We start from the raw sequence: 6,655 nt of genomic DNA, 5'->3' as shown, positions 1-6,655 counted from the left end.
TTGTGATGCGCCACATCTGATTTCAATTGTTGATCAAGTTGGGTGTCAATACGAACACTTCCAAAACAAGAAGCTGAACAACCGAACCCAAATGACACTGCGATCGTTCGTGTTTGACAATGGCATTGCTGAGATTATTTAAATTATTATAACCCTCTTTGTTCCACACACTTTGTTCGTTACAAAATAATAAGCATGGCCAACAAAATAATTTATTAAGATGACAGCATCCGGTTAGCCAATTAGTTTTCACATATTGGTTCACATTGAAATAACGTAAATATTCTCTACTCTTTTCTTTATGTAAAAACTTTAAGTTCGGAAGTGCCGGCACTGGTCTCCCCGCCACAGTTACAATTTCAACTTTTTCGCTAAATGATCTACAACCTAAAGGCTTTTTAAAAATCTGTTCAATTATACAGTGATCTTCTGCCATATTACAACAATATCGCACTAGTTATACCTCACTTTGTTCAAATAAACTCTATAACACACTCACTTTACCACCAGAAGTTCAAATAAACACTATAATACAGTAATTTCATCACCAAAAGCGCTTTCAATAGCGCCTACCAGCCTAGCGTATTAGGCAATGTACAAGACACGTAAATCAGGGCGCATGTGCCAGCTGTTCTAATGTACTGACTATGAAGGGAAACACTACGCTCAGTGCAGGGCCAGGTAGGCTGCGGTGCCGGGAGCCCAACTCTCCAGTGACGAAAGATGACGTGAGGGCAAGCATACAGCAGACAATAATTCAAATGCGACGTACAGTACCAGCCAAAAGGAAATGAAAATAGGATGCCAAGCCAAAGTTTGCTGAATATTAGTTAAGGACTCTGCAGACTTTCTTAAGTTAACAGTATTACTTTTAAATACAAATTTAATAAATTTCTTCCTGTCTGTCTGGTTAGGCGCAGGAGACCTAGCCTACCCAGAATGCACGCCACTGGAGCATTGGTACATTGGTTTCCTATCTCAAAATACTCAATTTAGACTTCTCTATCATCCATATTACAGTAAAACCTGCTTAAAGCAGAACCTGAATATAAACTGGAAACCTGCCTCAAATATAATTTTTCTCTGCTCCCCTGAAGTTACAAAGCATTTTCTACAATTTAAAATGACAAGAAATGGATTCGGAACACCTCAGAATCTGTGCTTCATTGGCTGGTCATGATAATATCTTTGAAAAATATTGGAGTGCAAGAGGTCAAATGACTTTACTGTCAAACTCCTGGCATTAGAAAACAACAACAATTTAAAATGAAAACGTATCTAATGCAGAAAGGGAACAATATTTCCAGTATCACTAGAGAATTATCATTGAATAAAACGGAATTCCTACCAGTATAATGCAATAAAATTAAGGGAGACTTGGACTGAGTTTTGAAAATTTTACAATTTTAATCCGATTTATTTCATTCTTTAACCATTTATTAGATACATTAAGAAGAAGGTGTGTGCACATTTTGAGCTCAATCAAACTGCTAGTTTCGCATTTAAATTTATTGTAATTAGTGATATAATCAAAATGTTCCATACACATTACATTCAAATATAGCAAATTCATATTTTTTTCATAGGGACTTAGATTCACTAAGCAATATTTTAACTTATTTTTAAGAATACTTAATAAATTTTACAGAAGAAAGAGTTTGTCCAAAGGGCTGGATTCGGGAAGAGTACCTAAAATGCTCATTGCATTTCTGCGTTGAATAGCAATACTTAAGCGTTGACGCAAATAAGTAATGCAGCAGCGATCACCAGTAATGGAGATCAAAATTTTGCCGATTTGAGATACCAAAACTTTAGTGTTATGGCTCCAAGAACCGAAGGTCTCCACAGCCAAGGGGATAAAGATATAATTGTCTAAAAGATGAGCATATTTATTGAATTTTTCCTTCACGGCTAATTCAGCAGCAGATGCTGCACATCTGGAGGTATTCGGCAAGTGAGATGGAGCTAGAGTGTCAACACAAGTGGAGTCTTAATTTATTTTAACATTGAGAAATTGATGATATCTAGTTTAGTTAGGGTACAATACATTTTCGAAAATAAAGCACTTATTCTTATTTTTTATTAACATAACAATTCTTTTAGTTCTCAATTCTCAAGATACTTAAAATTTCTCAATGTTATATCTTAAATAATATATGCATGGATAGTACCAATATTTTCATTGAGATTGGATAAAACTGCATGCGCATGGAGCATTTTGAACAAAAAAATGTAGTTTGGAGGAAAAGGTCAATTTGTGAAAAGAGATAGAATACTGACATATGGAGCTGGCCTATATAAAAATCGCTCTTGAAGCTCAAAGATGATGTAGAGGCAAAAAACTGCTTACTACCAACTTCCTAAGTTCCCAAGAAATATCTTCGTGCAGAACACCGAAAAATGATATTTCGGCCATTTTTTTTTTTTTTGTAAAAACTCAGTCTTAGTATCCCTTAAAACAGAATACTATAGAAACGCCACTCAATCACTGAACAGATTGTTGAGTGCGATGCAATTCTTGTTCTGTGGCGCTAGTACTGCACTGATAGCCTTGAGTTTAGACCTACCTTGCTGCAACTGTGGTCTGTTTGTGTGGTTGTGCTGAGAGTGTTATCCTTCAGACAATGTCAGGGAAGAAACATCAAAATCTTATCCTAGATGAGAAAATTAAACTCATAGAAGCAAGCGAAATTCAGAAGCAATCTGTTCCGCAACTGGAAGAATTTGCATTAAGTACAAATAATTCAGAACTGCTACTGTGTCTTCCATCAACAAAATATGTAATTGTGAAGGTTTTAGTATCCAGAAAAGTTATGAAGTAAAAGCAATAGAGAACTTTTGAAAAAAATAATGCTATACAGTTTTATAGCAATGGGGTGCATTTGATTTTTCAATAAATAGCTGTTTTCATACCGTAATGTATTTTATACTGTAATTACCTGTTTATCCTTCATTAAAGGTTCTTAAAATTTAAATTTTCAATGTGTGTACTGAAATAGCAGCACACACAGCCACCGGTGTAGCCCAGTTAGCTGAGCCACTTACTACCGATCTTGAGTTGTGCTCGGGTGTTGGTTCGATTCCCGCTTGGGCCAAATACCTGATTAGGTTTCTTCCGAGGTTTTCCACAATCATAAGGTAAATGTCAGGTAATCTATGGCGAATCCTCGGCCTCATCTAGCCAAATACCATCTCACTATCACCAATCCCATCGATGCTAAATAATTTACTAGTTGATACAGTGTCGTTAAATAAAAAAATTGCACAGAGGTGTAAAAAATCAGTCAACCTTGTATAAAACTGAAATATTCCTAAAACGGAAATTATTTCTAGTACCAAGCACTTCTGATGTAGGCAGGTTTTACTGTATTTTGACCCAAGAGGTTTCAGACACCCAGTATTAACAATAAGGATATATCAAATCAGAACTTAGCAATTTTATAATATAAGCCATCACTTTTATCAAGCAGCTATTACACAGGCTTGCCATAATATTTACCATGATTTCTGGAGACTGTTATTATTGGAGAGTCAAATTGTACAGCATTACTTTTGTTATTACTATTTAACAGATTTAAGATACAGGGTGAGTCAGGAGGAAAGGTACATGGTGTGAGGGGTGATAATATTGGTGATTCTAAACAAAAAAGTTTCTATGAACATATGTCCTGTTCTTAACAGAACCTGACATACAGCTGTTTGAAAATCACGGCTGTCAGTCTCATGTCCTTCATCGGCACTCAAATGCATGCGGACACAACCAAAATGACATTAGATTGTAGTAGGATCAATGAAACATATCCTGGGCATTGGATTTGTTGTGGTGAAGTCATTTCTTGGCCACCGTGGTCACCCAACATCACTACATTGAATTACTGTGTGTGGAGTTGGCTTAAGAGCAAAGTCTACAAGTGTGAAGTGGAAACTTCTCGCTTGCATTTTACATGCTTGTGCTCAAGTAAAGGAATGTCCGAATCAGCTCAGATCGGCAACACAGCAGCTGTCTACAAGAACTGCAAAGTGCATTGAAATTGACGGTAGACTTTTTGAACATGTTCTATAAAGAAAAGTACACAATTAAACAAAACATAAGATAACAATGTTTTAATTTACTATCAACTGCACTTTTCATATTCCTCATTGTTTCCATTAGTTTTCTCCGAAACTGTTAAGAACAGAACATATGTTCATATATACTTTTTTGTTCAGAATCGCCAATATTACCATCCCTCAAACCATGCACCTTTCTCCCTGACTCACCATGTATATGCAGTGAATGATAAAATTTTACAATACAGGCAAAATTGGAGTGAACATTTGCAGAGAATGGAAGAAACCCATATCCCGAAAATGGCCTTGAATTATCAACCTTTAGGTAGAAGAAACGTGGGAAGACCTAGAAAAAGATGGCAATGAGACTGTAACATGCCAAGGGGCTAATACTTAACAGGATGATGATGAGATGATGATGTTGGTGAGTCAAACTGTAGAGGATTATGTTTGCTCTTACTATTTAACAGATTTAAGATATGTGCTACAAAAAATATTTATTGATGAATTTTTGTTTAAAATACAGAGGTGGGTTGGCCTTTGGGAGGAGGATGGTATCTAGACTTCTTGAGCCCATCAGTGCTTTTCACCAGAAGTCATCTCTGTTTCTATAATTCTAAAATCTATTCTAATAAGACAAAATAGCATCCTGGAGTAAATAGGGAGGGATACAAGATAAAGTAGACATTTCCACCAAATCTGGAAGAGGCACCAGCTCTAGCTTAGAGGAGACTGTTGTACCTTGAAACACTTTTTATAGTTTATTATTATTATTTTTTTTTTAAATTTTGGGAAATGAAATTCTTTAAATGAAAAAGTGCTTGAAATAATTATTGAAGATTCCTTTACAACTTCCTGTACCTATTTTTCTGTTTTGCAGATCTATTAAGGATGGAAAAAATAAAATGGCGGGATATGTAATGTGTTCAAAGGTACAACAGATTCATGTACCTTGGAACATACCCTCTTGTATCTTGAAACACGTGGAATATAGGTGGGAATACAGCTGTAAAAATTCACAATCATATTTAAAATGTATTTGACATCATGAACCAGAGCAGGCTTCTCTGACTGAGATTTTATTTCCTAGAGGAGAAACTGCTTTAACACCTTTCTTCAAGGCATCCAGATCAACTGGGGGCCTCTTAATTCCACACTTACTTCGTGGCATGATCTTAAAATAAAAGAAAAACAAAAACCGATAGTACCGTGTACCTTGGAACATGTTCCATGGTACAAGATGTTTTGTGTTCAAAGGTACAAGAGGGTGCACGTTTAAACAAATATGGCTGCCAAAACTAGAGGTTCAAATGAATCACGGAAATTAACAAATGTCATTACTCACCAGATGGTAGGGAATACACTGTACTTGACTGATAGTTATAAATACAATTTGATATCATGTTAGAAAACATATAACAATGAACGAAATATTTACTTTTGGTACTAAAAAAATTGTTTTGTCTACAGAATTCACACTTTACAATAAATCAAAATGAAACTATGACCAGAGCTACTTAACGGCTTTCTCTATAACCTACTTCAGTTTGAATCCTCTAGATTGCAGCAAAAATTATAAATAAAAAATGTTCAAAGTACACTATATTCAGTTCCTTGGGGTAGGGAAGGGAGGAACGTCCTCCTCACATTTTTCTTCTTTTGAAAGTAAATACCAAATGAAATATATGCCTTGAAATTCGAGGAAGATTCGATAACTTTTAAGTTCACAGCTATAAGAAAACCTCGGTTGATGAGTTTTAAACGACGCGCACTCATGTGCTGCTAGAAAACTGTGAGAAGTATGCGAGATTGTTTGTGTGGAGAAAAGTCAATCCATTTCTCCTTTACTGCAGTTAACACACATAGACAACAGCACACTAGCGGCCAGAGAAAGAAGCAGAGTTTTAAAGCAAGTAAATGAAAGCATAGGGAGGAGATCCTCCTCTGAATCAGCGCATGGGCGGGAAATAGGAAGCGACTGGTCTTGCAGCAAGCTCGCTACCGCTGCCATCTAACGATGCTGCATTCAACCAGACTATAACACATCAAGAGGAGACACAATAAAAACAGTTTAACGCAAAGCTATGAAAGACATCATATAAACTTTTTTTTTAAATTATAAATCAAAATATATTATTCATTGCACTTTATATAAACTACTATTCATTGTTTGAAACTTTCGAGGATATCTCAAAGTTGAAGTTGGATTTATATAAAACAAAGAGGAAGTAGTTCTAAGTTTGTATCACAGATCTTTTTGGCCTCTGAAATTCACTTCCATTCATTGTCTACTAGACAGGACAACAGCCAAGTTGTCAGATTTGTACAAATATATTTGAAAGTACTGCAAACTACATTATTTTTAACATAAAAAATTAATCGGCCACTGGCAGCTTTGAACAATAATGGTAGTATGACTTTACAAGAATTGACATTCTTCAAAAGCATGTGATACTGAACTTGTAAAATGTACATGTGGCAACACAAACCACGTGGGTGGGTGCAGTGTTCTCGCATTCCTAACAGATTATGTGTCAATGATATTACATCTCTTGTAAAGCATTGTAACTACCACTTGTATGCTGACGACCTTCAATGCTACATC

The sequence above is a fragment of the Periplaneta americana genome, chromosome 2 (assembly GCF_040183065.1).
Source record: "Periplaneta americana isolate PAMFEO1 chromosome 2, P.americana_PAMFEO1_priV1, whole genome shotgun sequence".
Classification (NCBI taxonomy): domain Eukaryota; kingdom Metazoa; phylum Arthropoda; class Insecta; order Blattodea; family Blattidae; genus Periplaneta; species Periplaneta americana.
The sequence above is the reverse complement of the archived record's forward strand: the minus strand, read 5'-3'. Positions refer to the sequence as shown.